Source organism: Haematobia irritans, chromosome 4 (assembly GCF_050003625.1).
Source record: "Haematobia irritans isolate KBUSLIRL chromosome 4, ASM5000362v1, whole genome shotgun sequence".
In the NCBI taxonomy this organism is placed as follows: Eukaryota; Metazoa; Arthropoda; class Insecta; order Diptera; family Muscidae; genus Haematobia; species Haematobia irritans.
In genome coordinates, this window is record NC_134400.1 from 33,342,330 (window position 1) to 33,367,628 (window position 25,299).

General features: G+C 32.2%; 1 long non-coding RNA gene across 1 annotated transcript; it reads right to left on the reverse strand.

Annotated features, from left to right (window-relative positions):
* Positions 1 to 12,743: 12,743 nt before the first annotated feature.
* Positions 12,744 to 13,314, reverse strand: LOC142232761 (uncharacterized). The gene is made up of 2 exons (XR_012721201.1): positions 13,186 to 13,314; positions 12,744 to 13,127 (listed from the first exon to the last, which is right to left on the reverse strand). It is a non-coding gene; the product is annotated as an uncharacterized LOC142232761 (long non-coding RNA).
* Between the last annotated feature and the right edge of the window lie 11,985 nt (positions 13,315 to 25,299).

Genomic DNA, 25,299 nt, shown 5'->3' on the forward strand with positions numbered 1-25,299 from the left:
TATTTTTTTCTAGAAAATTATTTCAAAACTTTGTTTGCATAAAAAAATTTTACCAAAATTATATTTCTATAGAAAATGTTGTGAAAATTTTTTTTATAGAAAAATGTGTCAAAATTTTATTTCTATAGAAAAATGTGTAAAAATTTTATTTCTATAGAAAATTTTGTCAAAATTTTATTTCTATAGAAAAAAATTTTACCAAAATTATATTTCCAAAGAAAATGTTGTTAACATTTTATTGCCATAGAAAATTTTGTCAAAAATTTTTTATAGAAAATTTTGTCAAAAATTTTTTTTTATAGGAAATTTTTGGAAAAATTTAATTTGTATAGGAAACTTTTTTCAAAATTTTATTTTAAGGACATTTTTACAAAAATTTTATATCCATCGAAAATTTAATTGCTATGGAAAATTTTCTAAAAATTTTATTTCTATAGAAAATTTTGTCAAAATTTTATTTCTTTAGAAAATTTTGTCAAAATTTTATTTCTATAGAGAATTTTGTCAAGATTTTATTTGTATAAAAAATGTTTAATAAAATTATATTTCCAAAGAAAATGTTGTTAATTTTTTTTTCCATAGAAAATTTTGTCAACATTTTTTTTATAGAAAATTTGGTGAAAATTGTATTTTTATAGAAAATTTTTACAAAAATTTAATTTGTATAGGAAATTTTTGTCAACATTTTGTTTTAAGGAAATTTTTACCAACATATTATATTAATCGAAAATTTTATTTCTATAGAAAAATTTCTAAAAAATTTATTTATATAGAAAATTTTCTCAAAATTTTATTTCTATAGAAAATTTTTACAAAAATATATTTTGTATAGGAAATTTTTATCAAAATTTTATTTTACCAAAATTTTATATTCATCGAAAATTTTATTCCTATCGAAAATTTTCTAAAAATTTTATTTATATAGACAATTTTCTAAAAATTTTATTTATATAGAAAATTTTCTAAAAATTTTATTTCTATGGAAAATTTTGTCAAAATTTTATTTCTATATAGAATTTTGTCAAGATTTTATTTCTATAGAAAATTTTTTCAAAACTTTATTTTTATAGCAACTTTTGTCAAAATTTTATTTCCACAGAAAATTTTATCAACATTTTATTCCCATGGAAAATTTTGTGAAAATTTCATTTCCATAGAAAATTTTATTTCTATGGAAAAATTTGTCAAAATTTTATTTCTATAGGAAATTTTGCCAAAGCTTTGTTGCTATAAGAAATTTTGCCAAAACTTTCTAGCTATAGGAAATTTTGCTAACATTTTATTTCTATAGAAAATTATGTCAACATTTTACTTTTCTAGAAAATTATGTCAAAACTTTGTTTGCATAAAAATTTTTTACCAAAATGTTATTTCTATAGAAAATTTTGTTTCTATAGAAAATTGTGTCAAAATTTTATTTCCATAGAAAATTTTGTTAAAATTTTATTTCCATAGAAAATTTTGTCATAATTTTATTTCTATAAAAAATGTTGACCACAATTATATTTCCAAAGAAAATGTTGTTAAAATTTTATTTCCATAGAAAATTTTGTCAAAATTTTTTTGTATAGAAAATTTTGTCAAAATTTTATTTTTAAAGGAAATCTTTACAAAAATTTAATTTGTATAGGAAATTTTTATCAAAATTTTATTATAAGGAAATTTTTACCAAAACTTTATATTCATCGAAAATTTTATTTCTATGGATAATTTTCTAAAAATTTTATTTATATAGAAAATTCTCTCAAAATTTTATTTCTATAGATAATTTTCTAAAAATTTTATTTATATAGAAAATTGTTCCCAAAATTTAATTTGTATAGGAAATTTTTATCAAAATTTTATTTTAAGGAAATTTTTACCAAAATTTTATTCCTATAGAAAATTTTCTAAAAATTTTATTTATATAGAAAATTTTCTAAAAATTTTATTTCTATGGAAAATTTTCTAAAAATTTTATTTCTATAGAAAATTTTGTCAAAATTTTATTTCTTTAGAAAATTTTGTCCAAAATTTTTTTTATAGAAAATTTTGTCAAAATTTTATTTTTATAGTAAATCTTTACAAAAATTTAATTTGTATAGAAAATTTTTATCACAATTTTATTTTAAGTAAATTTTTACCAAAATTTTATATTCATCGAAAATTTTATTTCTATAGAAAATTTTCTCAACATTTTATTTCTATAGAAAATGTTGTCAAAATTTTATTTCTTTAGAAAATTTTTCCAAAAATTTAATTTGTATAGGAAATTTTTATCAAAATTTTATTTTAAGGAAATTTTTACCAAAATTTTATTCCTATAGAGAATTTTCTAAAAATTTTATTTATATAGAAAATTTTCTAAAAATATTATTTCTATGGAAAATTTTTTTTTCTATAAAAAAAATTTTTGACAAAATTTTCTAAAGAAATAAAATTTTGACAAAATTTTCTATAGAAATAAAATTTTTAGAAAATTTTCCATAGAAATAAAATTTTTAGAAAATTTTCTATATAAATAAAATTTTTAGAAAATTCTCTATAGGAATAAAATTTTGGTAAAAATTTCCTTAAAATAAAATTTTGATAAAAATTTTTGACAAAATTTTCTAAAGAAATAAAATTTTGACAAAATTTTCTATAGAAATAAAATTTTTAGAAAATTTTCCATAGAAATAAAATTTTTAGAAAATTTTCTATATAAATAAAATTTTTAGAAAATTCTCTATAGGAATAAAATTTTGGTAAAAATTTCCTTAAAATAAAATTTTGATAAAAATTTCCTATACAAATTAAATTTTTGGAAAAATTTTCTAAAGAAATAAAATTTTGACAACATTTTCTATAGAAATAAAATGTTGAGAAAATTTTCTATAGAAATAAAATTTTCGATGAATATAAAATTTTGGTAAAAATTTACTTAAAATAAAATTGTGATAAAAATTTCCTATACAAATTAAATTTTTGTAAAGATTTACTATAAAAATAAAATTTTGACAAAATTTTCTATAAAAAAAAAATTTGACAAAATTTTCTAAAGAAATAAAATTTTGACAAAATTTTCTATAGAAATAAAATTTTTAGACAATTTTCCATAGAAATAAAATTTTTAGAAAATTTCCTATATAAATAAAATTTTTAGAAAATTTTCTATAGAAATAAAATTTTGGTAAAAATTTCCTTAAAATAAAATTTTGATAAAAATTTCCTATAAAAATTAAATTTTGGGAACAATTTTCTAAAGAAATAAAATTTTGAGAAAATTTTCTATATAAATAAAATTTTTAGAAAATTATCTATAGAAATAAAATTTTGAGAGAATTTTCTATATGAATAAAATTTTTAGAAAATTATCCATAGAAATAAAATTTTCGATGAATATAAAGTTTTGGTAAAAATTTCCTTAAAATAAAATTTTGATAAAAATTTCCTATACAAATTAAATTTTTGTAAAGATTTCCTTTAAAAATAAAATTTTGACAAAATTTTCTATACAAAAAAATTTTGACAAAATTTTCTATGGAAATAAAATTTTAACAACATTTTCTTTGGAAATATAATTGTGGTCAACATTTTTTATAGAAATAAAATTATGACAAAATTTTCTATGGAAATAAAATTGTGACAAAATTTTCTATGGAAATAAAATTTTAGCAAAATTTTCCATAGAAATACAATTTTGACAAAATTTGCTATAGAAATAAAATTTTGACAAAATTTTCTATAGAAATAAAATTTTGACAAAATTTTCTATAGAAATAAAATGTTGAGAAAATTTTCTATAGAAATAAAATTTTCGATGAATATAAAATTTTGGTAAAAATTTCCTTAAAATAAAATTGTGATAAAAATTTCCTATACAAATTAAATTTTTGTAAAAATTTAATATTAAAATAAAATTTTGACAAAATTTTCTATAAAAAAATTTTTGACGAAATTTTCTATAAAAAAAATTTTTGACAAAATTTTCTTAAGAAATAAAATTTTGACAAAATTTTCTATAGAAATAAAATTTTTAGAAAATTTTCCACAGAAATAAAATTTTTAGAAAATTTTCTATATAAATAAAATTTTTAGAAAATTCTCTATAGGAATAAAATTTTGGTAAAAATTTCCTTAAAATAAAATTTTGATAAAAATTTTTGACAAAATTTTCTAAAGAAATAAAATTTTGACAAAATTCTTTTTATAGAAAATTTTGTCAAAATTTTATTTCTTTAGAAAATTTTGTCAAAAATTTTTATCAAAATTTTATTTTAAGGAAATTTTTACCAAAATTTTATTCCTATAGAGAATTTTCTAAAAATTTTATTTATATAGAAAATTTTCTAAAAATTTTATTTCTATGGAAAATTTTCTAAAAATTTTATTTCTATAGAAAATTTTGTCAAAATTTTATTTCTTTAGAAAATTTTGTCAAAATTTTTTTTTTATAGAAAATTTCGTCAAAAATTTTTTTATAGAAAATTTTGTCAAAATTTTATTTTAATATTAAATTTTTACAAAAATTTAATTTGTATAGGAAATTTTTATCACAATTTTATTTTAAGGAAATTTTTACCAAAATTTTATATTCATCGAAAATTATTTATATTATATAGAAAAATATTTATATAGAAAATTTTCTAAAAATTTTATTTCTATGGAAAATTTTCTAAAAATTTTATTTCTATAGAAAATTTTGTCAAAATTTTATTTCTTTAGAAAATTTTGTCAAAAATTTTTATCAAAATTTTATTTTAAGGAAATTTTTACCAAAATTTTATTCCTATAGAGAATTTTCTAAAAATTTTATTTATATAGAAAATTTTCTAAAAATTTTATTTCTATGGAAAATTTTCTAAAAATTTTATTTCTATAGAAAATTTTGTCAAAATTTTATTTCTTTAGAAAATTTTGTCAAAAAATTTTTTTATAGAAAATTTCGTCAAAAATTTTGTTATAGAAAATTTTGTCAAAATTTTATTTTAATATTAAATTTTTACAAAAATTTAATTTGTATAGGAAATTTTTATCACAATTTTATTTTAAGGAAATTTTTACCAAAATTTTATATTCATCGAAAATTTTATTTCTATAGAAAATTTTCTCAACATTTTATTTCTATAGAAAATTTTGTCAAAATTTTATTTCTATAGAAAATTTTGTCAAAATTGTATTTCTATGGAAATTTTTGCCAAAATTTTATTTATATAGAAAATTTTGTGAAAATTTTGTTTCTATAGAAAAATGTGTCAAAATTTTATTTCTATAGAAAAATGTGTAAAAATTTTATTTCTATAGAAAATTTTGCCTAAAATTTATTTCCATAGAAAATTTTGTTAATTTTTATAGGATAGGATGGGGGGTATATTAACTTTGTTATTCGGTTTGCAACAAGCTATCGACTTGAATGTTATTGGTGTTGGTATTGCAAATGGGTCATATCGGATCACTTTTACGTATAGCCCCCATATAAACGGACCCCCAGATTTGGCTAGCGGAGCCTCTAAGAGAATCATATTTCATCGGATCTGGCTGAAATTTTGTACATGGTGTCGGTATATGGTCTTTAACAACCATGCCAAATTTGGTGAACATTGGTTCATAATTATATATAGCCTCTATATAAACCGATTTTCAGATTTGGCTTGCGGAGCCTCAAAAAGAAGCAAATTTCATCCGATCCGGTTGAAATATGGTTCGTGGTGTTATAATATCAATCATGCAAAAATCGTAATCATAATTATATATAGCTCCTATATAAACTGATCCCCAGATTTGACCACCGGAACCTCTTGAAGGAGCAAAATTCATCCGATCCGGTTGAAATTTGGTACATTTCGCTAGTGTATGGGCGATAACAACAACACCAAAATCGATCTATATTATATATAGTGCCCAAATAAACCGATCCCCAATTAAAGAAAAATCACGAATGCCACTCGAGTCACAATTATTATACCAAAATTTTATTGCCACAGAAAATTTTGTCAAAATTTTATATTTCTATAGAAAATTTTGTCAAAATTTTATATTTCTATAGAAAATTTTGTCAAAATTTTATGTCTTTAGGAAATTTTGTCAAAATATAATTTCTATAGAAAATTTTTTCAGAATTTTATTTCTGTAGAAAATTTTGTCAAAATTTTATTTCTATAGAAAATTTATGAAACATTTCATACTTTGAGAGGAATATTTTGCAAAATTTTCGAAAACATCAAGAATTCTAGCAATCTACGAAACAGTAAAAAATCTGCCACTTTTGGTAGGCTCGTGTTCATAATTGCCCCCATATAAAGCGACCCCATATTTCAATTCTGGTTCTATAATTACCACACAAATGTTCATATCGGTTCGTAATTATTTCTTCCCCATATATATACCGGTCAAGAACTGAATATATACGTATTTAATCGACATTTCTTTTGTCTCCTACATATATCCCGCATGGACTAACGTGCAATTTAGAAGATGATGTTAAGAAGTTTTAAGACACCTTGCCATCGGCCGCAACCCAAGTAATTTAATTGTGGATGACCGTCTTTAGTAGAAGTTTCTACGCAATCCACGGTGGAGAGTACATAGATTCGGCCTGGCTGAACTTACGGCCGTATATATTTGTTTTTTTTTCTATAGAAAATTTCGTCAAACACCCTCATCCTTTGGTGGAGGGTAGTCAAATATTTAGCAAAAATTTTACAATCTTATTCATTTTTATCAATTGAATTGAAATATACTCAAAAGACTATTTATACCCTTCACCACTACTGTAGTACAGGGTATAATAAGTTTGTGCATTTGTATGTAACGCCAAGAAGAAAAAGTCAGAGACTCATCGTTTGGTATACCGATCGTCTTAGAATTAAATTCTGAGTTGATTTAGCGATGTCCGTCTGTCTGTCCGTCCTTCTGTCTGTTCATGTATTTTTGTGCGCCAAGTACAGGTCGCAGTTTAAATCCGATCGACCTCAAATTTGGCATAGGATCGTTTTTTGGAACAAAGACAATCGCTATTGATTTTGGAGAAAATCGGTTCACATTTAGATATAGCTGTCATATATATATTTATCCCCGATCTGGTCATAATTGGCGTGTTTATCAACCGATGTTCTTAAAATTCCGTGCATCCAAATATTTTGTGAGTCTCAAAAAACTTGCAAAATATCAGCGAAATCATCTTAGAATTAAATTCTGAGTCGATTCAGCGATGTCCGTCAGTCTGTCTGTCTGTTCATGTATTTTTGTGCGCCAAGTACTGGTCGCAGTTTAAATCCGATCATCCTCAAATTTGGCATAGGATCGTTTTTTGGAACAAAGACAATCGCTATTGATTTTGGAGTTTTAGATATAGTTCAGATTTAGATATAGCTGTCATAAAGGGTGATACGGTCAAAATTTGGTCAATATAAACTTGACGTATTTCTTTCAATTTTGCATTTAAAAAACCTGAACACCCCTCATTTTAAAGGTGTGTGTGTGTGTAGAATGTTGCTCCTATTTTGATTTTGGAATTCACTCTTCAGTTGTCAAAATGCCGTCCAAGCAAGCAGAGCAGCGTATCAAAATTTTGCTCGCGCATCGCGAAAATCCGAGCTACACGCACGCAAAGCTGGCAAAATCGCTAAAAGTTGCCAAATCAACCGTTACAAATGTAATTAAAGTGTTTGGGGAACGTTTGTCGACAGCCAGGAAGTCTGGATGGGGTGGAAATCGAAAACCGGAAGCCGCTGAGACGACAAAGAGAGTTGCCGCTAGTTTCAAGCGTAACCCTAACCTCTCTCTCCGAGATGCCGCAAATAAGCTGGGTGTATCGTCTACAACCGTGCTTCCAGCCAAAAAACGAGCCGGACTATCGACTTACAAGAAGGTAGTGACTCCAAATCGCGATGATAAACAAAATACGACGGCCAAAGCGCGATCCCGGAGGCTGTACACGACGATGCTGACGAAGTTTGACGGCGTGGTAATGGACGACGAAACCTACGTCAAAGCCGACTACAAGCAGCTTCCGGGACAGGAGTTTTATATGGCAAAAGGAAGGGGAAAGGTAGCAGATATTTTCAAGCACTTAAAACTGTCAAAGTTCGCAAAGAAATATCTGGTTTGGCAAGCCATCTGTACCTGTGGCTTGAAAAGCAGCATTTTCATAGCTTCCGGGACTGTCAACCAAGAAATTTACGTGAAAGAGTGTTTGAATAAACGTCTGCTGCCTTTCCTGAAGAAACACGGTTGTTCCGTACTGTTTTGCCCGGATTTGGCATATTGCCATTACGGTAAACAGGCCATGGAGTGGTACGCCGCCAACAACGTGCAGGTGGTTTCCAAGGACAAGAACCCTCCCAACACGCCAGAGCTCCGCCCAATTTAGAAATACTGGGCTATTGTCAAGCGGAACCTAAAGAAGACCAAAACAAGTATATACGGCCGTAAGATTCGGCCAGGCCGAATCTTATGTACCCTCCACCATGGATTGCGTAGAAACTTCTACGGAAGACTGTAATCCACAAATTTCAACTCACTCGGATGAAATTTGTTTCCAAGAGGCTACAAAACCAAATCTCGGGATCGGTTTATATGGGGGCTATAAATGATTATGGACTGAAATGGACCACTTTTGGCATGGTTGTTAAATGTCATATACTACCACCACGTACCAAATTTCAACCAGATCGGATGAATTTTGCTTCTCCAAAAGGCAACAATTTTTGCATGGTCATTAGAGACCATATACTAACATCATGTACCAAATTTCAGCCGGATCGGATGCAATTTGTTTCTCTTAGAGCAATCGCAAGCCAAATCAGGGGATCGGTTTATATGGGGGCTATATATAATTATGGACCGATGAGGACCAATTTTTGCATGGTTGTTAGAGACCATATGCTAACACCATATACCAAATTTCAGCCGGATCGGATGAAATTTGCTTCTCTTAGAGCAATCGCAAGCCAAATTTGGACCGATATGGCCCAGTTTCAATACCATCCGACCTACATCGATAACAACTACTTGTGCCAAGTTTCAAGTCGATAGCTTGTTTCGTTCGGAAGTTAGCGTGATTTCAACAGACGGACGGACGGACAAGCTCAGATCGACTCGGAATTTCACCACGACCCAGAATATATATACTTTATGGGGTTTTAAAGCAATATTTCGATGTATTACAAACGGAATGACAAAGTTAATATACCCCAATCCTATGGTGGAGGGTATAAAAACTGCTAAGGACGAGCAGCAGTTGAAGGCAAACTGGCTTTCTGCGGCGAAGAAGGTGGACAAGGTGGCTGTACAAAATCTGATGGCAGGTGTCAAGCGTGAGGCCCAGCAATTCGGATTTGGAAAAGCGAAAGCCTAACTGAATATTTTCCTGAATTTTATACTAATTGAACTTGAAAAAGAAATTTAATTTGATTTTTTAAATAAACGATTTCACCGATTTACACGCGTTTTCCCTTGACCAAATTTTGACCGTATCGCCCTTTATATATTTATCCCCGATCTGGTCATAATTGGCGTGTTTATCAACCGATGTTCTTAAAATTCCGTGCACCCAAACATTTTGTGAGTCTCGAAAAATTTGCAAAATATCAGCCAAATCGGTTCAGATTTAGATATAGCTCCCATGTATATGTTTCGTCCGATTTAGCTTCATATGGCAACAGAGGTCAAAGCTTACCACCGATTTTCGTGAAATTTTGCACATAGAGTAGAATTGACATTCTATCAATGCTTGGTAAATTTGATTGAAATCTGTTCAAATTTCGATATAGCTTCCATATATATCTATCGTCCGATTTGCACTTATATGGCCTCAAAGGCCAGAGTTTTGCCCTGACTTGTTTCAAATTTTGCACCAGGGGTACATTTAACGGTGTCGTTATGTGTGCACATTTTGCACATAGAGTAGAATTGCCATTCTACCAATGCTTGGTAAATTTGATTGAAATCGGTTCAGATTTCAATATAGCTCCCATATATATCTTTCGTCCGATTTGTACTTATATGGCCTCAAAGGCCAGAGTTTTGCCTTGACTTGCTTCAAATTTTGCACAAGCAGTAAATGTTTAATAGTATCGGGCAGTGTGCCACATTTGGTTAAAATCGGTTCAGATTTCGATATAGCTTCCATATATATCTTTCGTCCGATTTGCACTTATATGGCCTCAAAGGCCAGAGTTTTGCCCTGATTTGCTTCAAATTTGGCACGAGAGGTACATTTAACGGTGTCGTTATGTGTGCCAAATTTGGTTAAAATCGGTTCAGATTTAGATATAGCTCCCATATATATCTTTCGTCCGATTTGGACTTATATGGCCTCAAAGGCCAGAGTTTTGCTTTGACTTGCTTCAAATTTTACACAAGCAGTACACGTTTAATAGTATCGGTAAGTGTGCCATATTTGGTTGAAATCGGTTCAGATTTACATATAGCTCCCATATATATCTTTCGCCCGATTTACACTCTTATGACCATGGGGGCCAAAGTTATACTCCCATTTACGTGAAATTTTGCAGAGATTGCAGAATTATTATTCTAACTATGCATGTCAAATTTAGTCAAAATCGGTTCAGATTATATATAGCTCCCATATATATGTACATCAGAGTTGGGAAAATATGGTAGACTGTGTTATATTTTAGACCCATTTTCAATGGGATTTTCCTCCAATTGACTGGATAGTTTCCACATATATGATATTTAAGTGTGTCAAGTTTGATCTAATTTGGTTCAGAATTAGATAAAGCCTCCATATATTCGTTTTTCCGGTTTATACAAATATGGCCAAAATTCCCACACTTTACACAAAATTCTGTGATGATTTCCCCATATCTTAGTCATATCCTACACACTGTAATGCCAGAATTTCCACAGAACGGCTGAGTTTTAAATTTAAGTTTCCAAGTCGCCCGACTTGACCAAATTATATATCACACCCCCCACATGATCACATATCTTGGCGAGATCTAATCAATATCCTTGTAAAATCGCCACTGATGAGTAGCAAAAATTGTAAATATTACTAGAGTCTTTGTAGAAGTACAAAAAATGTCTCCATTAAAAGTATTTGTATCTGGAAATGCAAACTTTTATATACACCCAGAGAAATGATTGGTTGGAATTCGATTACGACAACAGTTTGATAGTGGAAACCCACAATTTTTAATTGTGTGGAATAATTATTATTTATATCTCTTGTTTGATAGTTTATATAATCAAAGTAATGGCGGTGTGACCAAAAGTTGGTACACACGACCAAATATTGGTTGTTATTTATACATTTAAGTATCTAACCATTTCAATTTATTCCACCCTGTTGTGATAACTGATTTGTTTTGCCAATGTGTCACCAAACCCAACTGAAAGTCCGCCTAGTCAATAAGTTGGTTGTGTTAACAAATTTTATAGTTATAAAGAGAATTTGTTGCTATGGACTACATATATATGACAAAAAATAAGTTGTTTATTTCGGTTAATATATGAAACTCCAAAATTTAAATATTTGATTACGTGAGTTCAATTTTAAAAATGCAATCTACCCAACAAGGACTGCTGCGAGTTATATAACCATCTTTTAAACCGGTAGCTGCATTCTTAAGTGGTAAGTAAGTTAAACATAAAACGACATTAATATCTCTCATATTTTAACCTTTTCCCTAATTTTCTTACAATTTCATAAAATATATCAATCAGAATATGACGACTTCCGGGGTTGTGAAAGGTGTATATATAGATTTTGTGCCTCATAATCAGACTCAAAATCAATCAGCAAACGAGAACATTTCGCCTGGTTATGCCTGAGTCCCCCTGAAGAAGATATTGTGAGAACCGTGCACCAAGAACCACAAACGCCGAATTTGGGCGACATTCCAATTTTTCATTAGATAAATGATCAATATGAGAAATATTAATTTGTAATACAATTAAATAAAATAAAATCTGAAATCATTCAACGGACGTTTTCTTTAATTTTATAATAATTGGTTTTCCAAAAAACGGATAATTGCTTTAACAAACGAATGAAACCTTATTGGTTGTGATTTCCAATGAGACTGTCATTGTGCCCAAAATTTAGTCATCCAAACAAATTTCTGTATAGTTGTGTCAGACAACAATTGGTTGCTCTAACAAATTTTGTGATAGTAGATGGGACCAAATAATTCGGTTGGCAAAAAAATTGGTTGGCACAACAAATTTGTTCTCTGTGTGTAGCTCCCAGCAAATTTGAAGTAGTTGAGATGGTAACACAAATGTTTGTCTACACACACAGAGAATACAGATTGTTTGGGACAATCGAATTTATTGCCAACCTCCATATGGCAGTTGCAGCTACTATCAGTTAGCAGTTGTGTCTCCCAAATAATTCGGTCCTGCCAATCGAACGATGGTAAAGATGACTTACATGACATAAAGAGTTGATTTTGTCAACCAATGAATTCTGCTGTCACCTTCATCATTCGGTTGAGTCGATCATCCTTCAGAGTACATATAACCGTATTATGAAACAAATGGTCCCGCTATCTAAATAACGCTACCCACATCCAATCTTTTAATGAAAGAAGTTCAGATTTTATATCAAATATTTTATTATTATGCCATTTTGTGAAATGGTGTCATACGTGTAATAAAACTTATAATTATAGAATACAAATGTAAATAAACGAAACATATAACAAATTCATTCCCATTAGGTGACCATGACACGTACGATAATTATACCCCATAGCTTAGTAAAAAGATCTCACTGAAATCGGTCCAGACTTAGATATAGCTCCAAAATATAGCTTTCGACAGGTTTACACCCATATGAGCACAGACGCCAAAGTTTTACTCCGATTTACGTGAAATTTTGCACAAAGAGTAGACTTAGCGTTATAGGTAAATTTTTAAAACGAATCGTCACAGATGCCATAGTTTCGAAATGTGTGCCAAATTTGATTCAAATTTAAATATAGCCCCAATATATGTATATTTATGAGTATGTTGGTTCGATGGGGAAACGACAAATGTCAAGAAAACAAACATTTTACCCAAATATTGTTCAAAAACCCACAATTCATTAAATATCTTGGCCATAATAGACGGGCCCTCCGGATTTCAGACTTGCCTATCTTTTTATTTCAACTTGTCCGCTATTTTAATTCTTACAAACGTTCGGATCCAAGCTGAAACACAACCTTCAAGTTTATATGCTAGAAATTCGGAAATATTTCGAATACAAACCATTATTCACATGAAACATCCTCTTCTTAGATCAATTTTAATGTGTTGCTGTCCCATTCATTGTGAATAGTTGATAATAATCGACGGTTTTGTCCCATTTTGTTGCTTCGATTTAAAAGTTCGAAAAAAATAAATTTTTTACTTCAATTAATTTTATTGACACAAAGACATTTACAAAATCAAATGCCATTCGGCTGTGAATTCTATGTGATAATGGTGGCTACTAAATGATAGTTAAAAAAATTCCCAACGGTTGGTCGCATCAACCAATTTGACTGAAAATTATTCGAAAGAGGTAGATTTGGTTGCCACAACCATTTATCTTGTGGCACGACTGAAAATCTGTTGAAAATCCCACCAAATGGTTACAGTTACGAACAAATACATGTAAATACAGAAAATTGGTATAAACAACCTATATTTATTTCTAAATGTAGAATGTTCATAACTACAACAGAATTCCAACCACTCTATTTTCTGTGTGTATATAGCAGTGAAGGGTATAATATAGTCGGCTTCGCCCGACTTTAGACTTTTCTTACTTGTTTTTTTTTTTATATCCATCTATATCCATAAATATTGTCGTATTAATATGGTGCAATTGCAAAACCAATTGTCTGGAACGACAATGGCAAAAATCAATTCACATATTGTAAGAATATTTTTGAAATCAAAAGGCAAACATTTTTCCCAACAAAAACAAAAAAAAATTGAAAATCATAACATCTGCAATTAATCCGAACTATAATGGCAGATATGCAAGTATGCAAGACACACATGATTATAGGGATAAGGATATTCATACACACTTACACATACATACATAGATTTGTGTTAAAATGTATGAGACATTTGTGATTTCACAGGATATTTTTGTAATGGAATACACAAAAATTTCATGAGGGATGCAATCATAGACAAAGCAAACAAAAAAAAATCACAGAATTCCTAATATTTTTTGGTGTTTGCCAATGCTACCAAATCAATTGAAGCATATAAAAGTCAACCACAAAAAATACCCTAAAATTGAATTAAAATCCCATAATTATAACAGAAAAAACACAGAAAGAAAGACAAGCAAATAACAATATTGAGATTATTTTGATATTCGATATCAACCACCCTCAAATTGTAGAAAATAAAAGGAGTCGTTTTCAAGCATTTATTATACCCTGCGCCACACTGTGGAACAGGGTATAATAGCTCCCATATATATCTTTCGCCCGATATTGACTAATATGGTCCTAAAGGCCAGAGTTTTGGCCCAATTTGGTTGAAATTTTGCACAGGGAGTAGATTTGGCATTGCAGCTATGCGTGCCAAATTTGATTGAAATCGATTCAGATTTAGATATAGCTTCCATATATATCTTTCGCCCGATATGCACTTATATGGACCCAGAAGCCAGAGTTTTATCCCGATTAGCTTGAAATTTTGCACAATGAGTACAATTGGTAGTATAGTCATGTGTACCAAATTTGATTGAAATCGGTCCAGATTTAGATATAGCTTCCATATATATTTTTCGCCCGATATGGACTTATATGGCCCCAGAAGCCAGAGTTTTGGCCCAATTTGGTTGAAATTTTGCACTAGGAGTACAATTAGTAATGTAGTCATGTGTGCCAAATTTGATTGAAATCGATTCAGATTTAGATATAGCTCCCATATATATGTTTTTCTGATTTCGACAAAAATGGTCCAGATACCAACATTTTCCTTGTAAAATCGCCACTGCTTAGTCGAAAAGTTGTAAAAATGACTCTAATTTTCCTAAACTTCTAATACATATATATATCCAGCGATAAATCATACATAAACTTTTGTGCAGTTTCCATATGTATACCCTGCGCCACACTGTGGAACAGGGTATTATAAGTTAGTGCATATGTTTGTAATACCCAGAAGGAGACGAGATAAACACATGGTGCCTTTGGCAATAATGCTCAGGGTGGTTCCCTGAGTCGATATAACCATGTCCGTCTATCCGTCCGTCCGTCTGTTTGTCTGTGAACACATTTTTGTGATCAAAGTCCAGGTCGCAATTTAAGTCCAATCGCCTTCAAATTTGGCACATGTTCCTTTTTGATTTTGGAAAAAATCGGTTCAGATTTATATATGCACTTATATGGAGCCAGAAGCCAGAGTTTTATCCCGATTAGCTTTAAATTTTGCACTTTGCGTTCAACTAGTAGTATAGCCAAGTGTACAAAATTTGATTGAAATCGGTTCAGATTTAGATATAGCTCCCATATATATCTTTCGCCCTATATGGACTAATATGGTCCTAGAAGGCAGAGTTTTGGCCCACTTTGATTGAAATTTTGCACAAGGAGTACAACTAGTAGTATAGTCAAGTGTGCCAAATTTGATTGAAATCGGTTCTGATTTAGATATAGCTCCCATATATAGCTTTCGCCCGATTTACACTCATATGACCACAGAGGTCAATTTTTTTACTCCGATTTAGTTGAAGTTTTGCACAGGGTTTTAAATTAGCTTTGTTGCTATGCGTGTCAAAATCGCCTCTGCTTAGTCGAAAAGTTGTAAAAATGACTCTAATTTTCCTAAACTTCTAATACATATATATCGAGCGATAAATCATAAATAAACTTTTGCGAAGTTTCCTCAAAACTGCTTCAGATTTAAATCTTACCCATATTTATACCCTTCACCACTACTGTGGTACAGGGTATAATAAGTTTGTGCATTTGTATGTAACGCCAAGAAGGAAAAGTCTGAGACCCATCGTTTAGTATACCGATCGTCTTAGAATTAAATTCTGAGTCGATTTAGCGATGTCCGTCTGTCTGTCTGTCCGTCTGTCTGTCTGTTGGTGTATTTTTGTGTGCAAAGTACAGCTCGCAGTTTTAGTCCGATTGCCCTAAAATTTGGTATAGGGTCCTGTTTCGGCTCAGAGACGATCCCTATTGATTTTGGAAAAAATCGGTTCAAATTTACATATAGCTGTCATATATATTTTTCACCGATCTGGTCATAATTGGCGTGTATATCAACCGATCTTCCTCAAATTCCGTACATTCGAATATTTTAACAGTCTCGAAAAACTTGCAAAATATCAGCCAAATCGGTTTAGATTTAGATATAGCTCCCATATATAGCTTTCGCCCGATTTACACTCATTTGCCCACAGAGGCCAATTTTTAACTCCGATTTAGTTGAAATTTTGCACAGGGAGTAGAATTAGCATTATAGCTATGCGTGCCAAATTTGGTTGGAATCGGTTCAGATTTAGATATAGCTTCCATATATAGCTTTCGCCCGATTTACACTCAAATGACTACAGAGGCCAACTTTTTGCTCCGAACTAGTTGAAATTTTGCACAGGAAGTAGAATTAGCATTGTAGCTATGTGTGCCAAATTTGGTTCAGATTTAGATATATCCCCCATATAGCTTTCGCCCGATTTACACTCATATGACCACAGAGGCCAATTTTTTGCTACGATTTAATTGAAAATTTTGCACAGGGAGTAGAATTAGCATTGTAGCTATGCGTGCCAAATTTGGATGACATCGGTTCAGATTTAGATATAGCTCCCATATATATGTTTTTCTGATTTCGATAAAAATGGTCAAAATACCAACATTTTCCTTGTTAAATCGGCACTGCTTAGTCGACACTAATATATATATATATATCGAGCGATAAATCATAAATAAACTTTTGCAAAGTTTCCTTAAAATTGCTTCAGATTTAAATGTTTCCCATTTTGTTTTTACTAAAATTGTGTTCCACCCTAGTGCATTAGCCAACTTAAATTTTGAGTCTATAGATTTTGTAAAAGTCTATCAAATTCTGTCCAAATCGAGTGATATTTAAATGTATGACAAACCTTTATATATAGCCGCCACCAAATTTGACGGATGTGATATTGTATCGAAAATTTAGATCTACAAAGTGGTGCAGGGTATAATATAGTCGGCCCCGCCCCACTTTAGACTTTCCTTACTTGTTATAGTAAATAAGTAGGGTAAATAAAAGAAATGGTTAAAAGATATGAAATTTTTGTTTTTATACCCTCCACCATAGGATGGGGGGTAGATTAACTTTGTCATTCCGGTTGTAACACATCGCAATATTGCTCTAAGACCCCATGTAGTATATATATATATATATATATATATATATATATATATATATATATATTCTGGGTCGTGGTGAAATTCTGAGTCGATCTGAGCATGTCCGTCCGTCCGTCCGTCTGTTGAATTCACGCTAACCTTCGAACGAAACAAGCTATCGACTTGAAACTGGGCACAAGTAGTTTGTTATTGCTATAGGTCGGATGGTATTGCAAATGGGCCATATCGGTCCACTTTTACGTATACACTGTTAGAAAAATATTTTTTTCATATGTTCCGATATAAACAAAATGTGTTTCGGACACAACTTTTAAACACAATATATTTAAGTGCAAACATGCAATGTTCCTAAACTAACACTAAATGTTTGGGACATATGTGTTAATATGTTAGAATATATTACGTTTGGGCATGAATGTTTTTTCAAAACAAGTAAGAAAAGTCTAAAGTCGGGCGGGGCATTGCACCACTTTGTAGATATAAATTTTCGATACCATATCACATCCGTCAAATGTGTTGGGTGCTATATATAAAGGGTGATACGGTCAAAATTTGGTCAAGGGAAAACGCGTGTAAATCGGTGAAATCGTTTATTTAAAAAATCAAATTGAATTTCTTTTTATACCCTCCACCATAGGATGGGGGTATATTAAATTTGTCATTCCGTTTGTAACACATCGAAATATTGCTCTAAGACCCCATAAAGTATATATATTCTGGGTCGTGGTGAAATTCTGAGTCGATCTGAGCATGTCCGTCCGTCCGTCCGTCTGTTGAAATCACGCTAACTTGCGAAGGAAACAAGCTATCGACTTGAAACTTGGCACAAGTAGTTGTTATCGATGTAGGTCAGATGGTATTGCAAATAGGCCATATCGGTCCACTTTTACGTATAGCCCCCATATAAACGGACCCCCAAATTTGGCTTGCGAGGCCTCTAAGAAAAGCAAATTTCATCCGATCCGGCTGAAATTTGGTACATGGTGTTGGTATGTGGTCTCTAACAACCATGCAAAAATTGGTTCACATCGGTCCATAGTTATATATAGGCCCCATATAAACCGATCCCCCGATTTGGTCTGCAGAGCCTCTAAGAGAAACAATTTTCATCCGATCCGGCTGAAATTTGGTGCATGGTGTTAGTATATGGTCTCTAACAACCATGCAAAAATTGGTCCACATCGGTCCATAATTATATATATCACCCATATAAACCGATCCCCCGATTTGGCTTGCAGAGCCTCTAAGAGAAACAAGTTTCATCCGATCCGGTTTAAATTTGGTACATGGTGTTAGTATATGGGGTCTACACAGAAAAAGATTTCACGAAAATGTTTCCAATTAAAATTTTAATTGAGTTTTAAAAAATATTCAATTAAAAATTTAATTGATTCACCAAATTTTTTAATTGAAACAAAAATCAATCACAAAAATTAATAGTATCAATTTATTTTTTAATTGGATCAATTAATTTTTTAATTGACCGTCAATTAATTTATTAATTGATACTATCATTTCTGTGATTGAAGACATTTCAATTAAAAAATTAATTGGATCAATTAATTTCGTGATTGAATCAGAAAAAAATTTTTTTGTGTGTAATGACCATGCAAAAATTGGTCCACATCGGTGCATAATTGTATATAGCCCCCATATAAACCGATCACCAGATTTGACCTCCGGAGCCTCTTGGAAGACCAAAATTCATCTGCTTCAGTTGATATTTGGTACGTGGTGTTAATATATGGCCTCAACCACCGATGAAAAAATTGGTTGAAATCGGTGCATAATTATATATAGCCCCCATATAAACCGATGCCCAGATTAGACCTCCTTGGAAGAGCAAAATTCATCCGATTCGGTTGACATTTGGTACGTGATGTTAGTATAGGGTATCCAACAACCATGCAGGAATTGGTTCCAATCAGTCCATAATAATATATAGCTCCCACATAAACCGATCCACAGATTTGACCTCCGGTGCCTTTTGGAGAAGTAAAATTCATCCGATCTGGTTGAAATTTGGTACGTGGTGGTAGTATATGATATTTAACAACCATGTGAGTTGAACTTTGTGGATGACAGTCTTTCGTAGAAGTTTCTACGCAATCCATGGTGGAGGGTACATAAGATTCGGCCTGGCCGAACTTACGGCCGTATATACTTGTTCAAGTTCAATTAGTATAAAATTCAGGAAAAATATTCAGTTAGGCTTTCGCTTTTCCAAATCCGAATTGCCGGGCCTCACGCTTGACACCTGCCATCAGATTTTGTACAGCCACCTTGTCCACCTTCTTCGCCGCAGAAAGCCAGTTTGCCTTGAACTGTTGCTCGTCCTTAGCAGTTTTTTTTTGGTATTCTTTAGGTTTCGCTTGACAATAGCCCAGTATTTCTCAATTGGGCGGAGCTCTGGCGTGTTGGGAGGGTTCTTGTCCTTGGGAACCACCTGCACGTTATTGACGGCGTACCACTCCATGGCCTTTTTACCGTAATGGCAAGATGCCAAATCCGGCCAAAACAGTACGGAACATCCGTGTTTCTTCAGGAAAGGCAGCAGACGTTTATTCAAACACTCTTTCACGTAAATTTCTTGGTTGACAGTCCCGGAAGCTATGAAAATGCTGCTTTTCAAGCCACAGGTACAGATGGCTTGCCAAACCAGATATTTCTTTGCGAACTTTGACAGTTTTAAGTGCTTGAAAATATCTGCTACCTTTCCCCTTCCTTTTGCCGTATAAAACTCCTGTCCCGGAAGCTGCTTGTAGTCGGCTTTGACGTAGGTTTCGTCGTCCATTACCACGCAGTCAAACTTCGTCAGCATCGTCGTGTACAGCCTCCGGGATCGCGCTTTGGCCGTCGTATTTTGTTTATCATCGCGATTTGGAGTCACTACCTTTTTGTAAGTCGATAGTCCGGCTCGTTTTTTGGCTCGATGCACGGTTGTAGACGATACACCCAGCTTATTTGCGGCATCTCGGAGAGAGAGGTTAGGGTTTCGCTTGAAACTACCGGCAACTCTCTTTGTCGTCTCAGCGGCTTCCGGTTTTCGATTTCCCCCCGATCCAGACTTCCTGGCTGTCGACAAACGTTCCCCAAACACTTTAATTACATTTGTAACGGTTGATTTGGCAACTTTTAGCGATTTTGCCATATTTGCGTGCGAGTAGCTCGGATTTTCGCGATGCGCGAGCAAAATTTTGATACGCTGCTCTTCTTGCTTGGACGGCATTTTGATCACTGAAGAGTGAATTCCAAAATGAGGGATGTTCAGGTTTTTTGAATGCAAAATTGAAAGAAATACGTGAAGTTTATATTGACCAAATTTTGACCGTATCACCCTTTAAGTCTAAATATTATTTAATTTGAATATTAGAATGAGTATTCGGAGTAAAGAGAATAGACATTCGGAACGAAGAGAATAGACATTTGAAAAACAAAAACAGCATGTGTTTTCGTCTTGAGAGCAGCATTTTATGTATGTGTGGACATGTGTTTTGTTTATCATTTTGGCATTATGGGCACAATGGTTTTTTCGTGGTTCGTTAAAAGAAATCGGAACGTATGCTAACCACTGCTCCACGTGGCCAACAAATGCATGTTTCTGTTAAATAATGTTATGTTTGCATGGGCTCGTGGGCGCTGCAAACTATGCTATATAAATGTAACTTATAACGATAATTGTCTATTGGTGATTATAACAGCTACGTAGCCCAGTGGTAGTGTGTTGGCTTACAAATTGCATGGTTCCCGGTTCGATTCTCCGTCCAGGCGAAAGGTAAAATTAAAAAAAAAAAAAATTATAAAATTGAATAATTTCTTCAACATTATTTGTATTACAGAAAAAGGTGCCAAGAACTAACAAATTTCGTGGAAGTGAAAATTATGTGAGGGAATGAGCACAATCTTCTTGGGTAGAAAATTCTTCCAAGCATATAATATTTTTGGGCTCAAAATACTTCCAAACATATAATATGTTCACATAAAACAAACATAATAATGTTTCGGCAATATCCAATAATATATGTGCCACCTGCAAAATATGTTTGGAACATATGTTAGAGAAGCGATTTTTGTTTGAGGGTGTAGCCCCCCATATAAACCGGCGCTCAGATTTGGCTTGCGGAGCCTCTTAGAGCAACAAAATTCATCCGATCTGGCTGAAATTTGGTACATGGTGTTAGTATATGGTCACTAACAACTATGCGAAAATTGGTCCACATCGGTCCATAATTATATATAGCCCCCATATAAACCGATGCCCAGATTTGACCTCCGGAGCCTCTAAGAGAAGGAAATTTCGTCCGATCCGGCTGAAATTTGGTACATGGTACATGGTCTCTAACAACTATGCGAAAATTGGTCCACATCGGTCCATAATTATATATAGCCCCCATATAAACCGATCCCCAGATTTGACCTCCGGAGCCTCTAAGAAAAGGAAATTTCATCCGATCCGGCTGAAATTTGGTAAATGGTGTTAGTGTATGGTCTTTAACAACCATGCAAAAATTGGTCCACATCGGTCCATAATTATATATAGCCCCCATATAAACCGATCCCCAGATTTAACCTCCGGAGCCTCTAAGAGAAGGAAATTTCGTCCGATCCGGCTGAAATTTGGTACATGGTACATGGTCTCTAACAACTATGCGAAAATTGGTCCACATCGATCCATAATTATAAATAGCCCCCATATAAACCGATCCCTAGATTTCAGATTTTTATACCCTTCACCACTACTGTAGTACAGGGTATAATAAGTTTGTGCATTTGTATGTAACGCCAAGAAGGAAAAGTCTGAGACCCATCGTTTAGTATACCGATCGTCTTAGAATTAAATTCTGAGTCGATTTAGCGATGTCCGTCTGTCTGTCTGTCTGTCTGTCTGTCCGTCTGTCTGTCTGTTGATGTATTTTTGTGTGCAAAGTACAGCTCGCAGTTTTAGTCCGATTGTCCTAAAATTTGGTACAGGGTCCTGTTTCGGCTCAGAGACGATCCCTATTGATTTTGGAAAAAATCGGTTCAGATTTACATATAGCTGTCATATATATTTTTCACCGATCTGGTCATAATTGGCGTGTATATCAACCGATCTTCCTCAAATTCCGTACATTCGAATATTTTAACAGTCTCGAAAAACTTGCAAAATATCAGCCAAATCGGTTTAGATTTAGATATAGCTCCCATATATAGCTCCCATATATAGCTTTTACACTCATTTGCCCACAGAGGCCAATTTTTAACTCCGATTTAGTTGAAATTTTGCACAGGGAGTAGAATTGGCATTGTAGCTACGCGTGCCAAATTTGGTTGGAATCGGTTCAGATTTAGATATAGCTTCCATATATAGCTTTCGCCCGATTTACACTCAAATGACCACAGAGGCCAACTTTTTGCTCCGAATTAGTTGAAATTTTGCACAGGGAGTAGAATTAGCATTGTAGCTATGCGTGCCAAATTTGTTTCAAATCGGTTCAGATTTAGATATATCTCCCATATATAGCTTTCGCCCGATTTACACTCATATGACCACAGAGGCCAATTTTTAACTCCGATTTAGTTGAAATTTTGCACAGGAAGTAGAATTGGCATTGTAGCTATGCGTGCCAAATTTGGTTGGAATCGGTTCAGATTTAGATATAGCTCCCATACATATGTTTTTCTGGTTTCGACAAAAATGGTCAAAATACCAACATCTTCCTTGTCAAATCGCCACTGCTTAGTCGAAAACTTGTAAAAATGACTCTAATTTTCCTAAACTTCTAATACATATATATCGAGCGATAAATCATAAATAAACTTTTGCGAAGTTTTCTTAAAATTGCTTCAGATTTAAATGTTTCCCATATTGTTTTACTAAAATTGTGTTCCACCCTAGTGCATTAGCCGACTTAAATTTTGAGTCTATAGATTTTGTAAAAGTCTATCAAATTCTGTCGAGATGGAGTGATATTTAAATGTATGTATTTGGGACAAACCTTTATATATAGCACCCAACACATTTGACGGATGTGATATGGTATCGAAAATTTAGATCTACAAAGTGGTGTAGGGTATAATATAGTCGTCCCCGCCCGACTTTAGACTTTCCTTACTTGTTTTAGTTTATGAAAATTTGTTAATTTTAGTTAAATTTTGCCATATATGAAATAATTTTAATATTTTAGTTATTTTCTGCTAACTTTAATGGCGTGAACTTATCTTAAATTTTAATTTAATACACAAGGTCGCCGATTCCTCAAAAAAAAAATATATATAATATACCAAAAAACAAGTATATATGTACAGCAGTAAGTTCGGTCGGATCGAATCTTAAATACCCACCACCCTGGATCAATTATTAGGGTTTCCTTTGAAATTTCAGGGGGGTTTGAGGACAGATCAAGCAGAGCAGTTCAACCAGTACATTTCACGAAGATAAATTTAAAGATTTTACCTATGAAGACTATGTCAGATTCTGTATAAATCCAGAACCATTTTTGTTTGAGTTTTAGAGGAATCATTAACATCTCTTGTAAGTGTGCAAGAAAATTATAAAATAACGTCTTGATTTGAAATCTTAAATCTGTAGATTTTCACCCGAGAAGTAAAATCTGGAATTTTTACATTGAGTTTCAAGCAATTTTCATGATCAGTGCGCCTTCCATACCCTCAAGAAGTGAAATCGGTCTATATGGAGGTATTACCAAATGGACCGATAAAAACTTAATCCGATACACGTTTTTGTGAGCCTTAAATATCATAATATTTACAATTTCAGGCAAATAGGATACAAACTACGGTTTCTAGAAACCTAAGGAGTTAAGTCGGGAGATCGTTCTTATGGGGGCTATACTAAAATATGGACCGATACTCACCGTTTTAGGCACACCTCTTTATGGCCCGAAAATACCTCTATATTTTCAATTTCAGGCAAATTGGATAAAACCTGCGGATTCTAGAAGACCAAGAAGTAAAATCGGAAGGTCGGTTTATATGAGGACTATATCAAAACATGGACCGATACTCACAACTTTTGGCACACGTATTTGTGGTCCTACAATACCTCTAGATTTCCAATTTTAGGCATATTGGATAAAAACTGCGGATTCTATAAGCCCAAGAAGTAAAATCGGAAGGTCGGTTTATATGGGGACTATATCAAAACATGGACCGATACTCACAATTTTTGGCACACGTATTTGTGGTCCTACAATACCTCTAGATTTCCAATTTCAGGTAAATTGAATAAAAACTACGGTTTCTATAAGCCCAAGAAGTAAAATCGGGAGATCGGTCTATATGGGGGCTATACCAAAACATGGACCGATACTCACCATTTTTGGCACACCTCTTTATGGTCATAAAATACCTCTAGATTTCAAATTTCAGGCAAATTGGATAAAAACTTCGATTTCTATAAGCCCAAGACCCCAAATCGGAAGGTCGGTTTATATGGGGACTATATCAAAACATGGACCGATATAGCCCATCTTCGAATTTGACCTGCCTGCATACAAAAGACGAGTTTGTGCAAAATTTCAGCACGATTGCTTCATTATTGAAGACTGTAGCGTGATTACAACAGACAGACAGACGGACAGCCGGACATCGTTATATCGTCTTAGAATTTCTCCCTGATCAAGAATATATATAATTTATATAGTCGGAAATCGATATTTCGATGTGTTACAAACGGAATGACAAACTTATTATACCCCCGTCACCATTCTATAGTGGCGGGTATAAAAAATGTTGCATGTAGAAGTGCTTGTCAAGACGTTTTTCTTCACATATGAAACATTTTTCCTTCAAAATCACACCAATAAGCCAGGATGTTGGGAGTTAATGATGATATGTGCTTATATCCCATACCTACTCTAATGTTCTGTATGTATGTAAGTTTTTAACATAAGTACATATTGCCACATACTATGGACCCCTAAAGTATGCTACAATAATTGCGTGGTGAGCATAGATTGTATAGAGTATGTACACATGGAATTATCGCATACAATTACGAATCTGG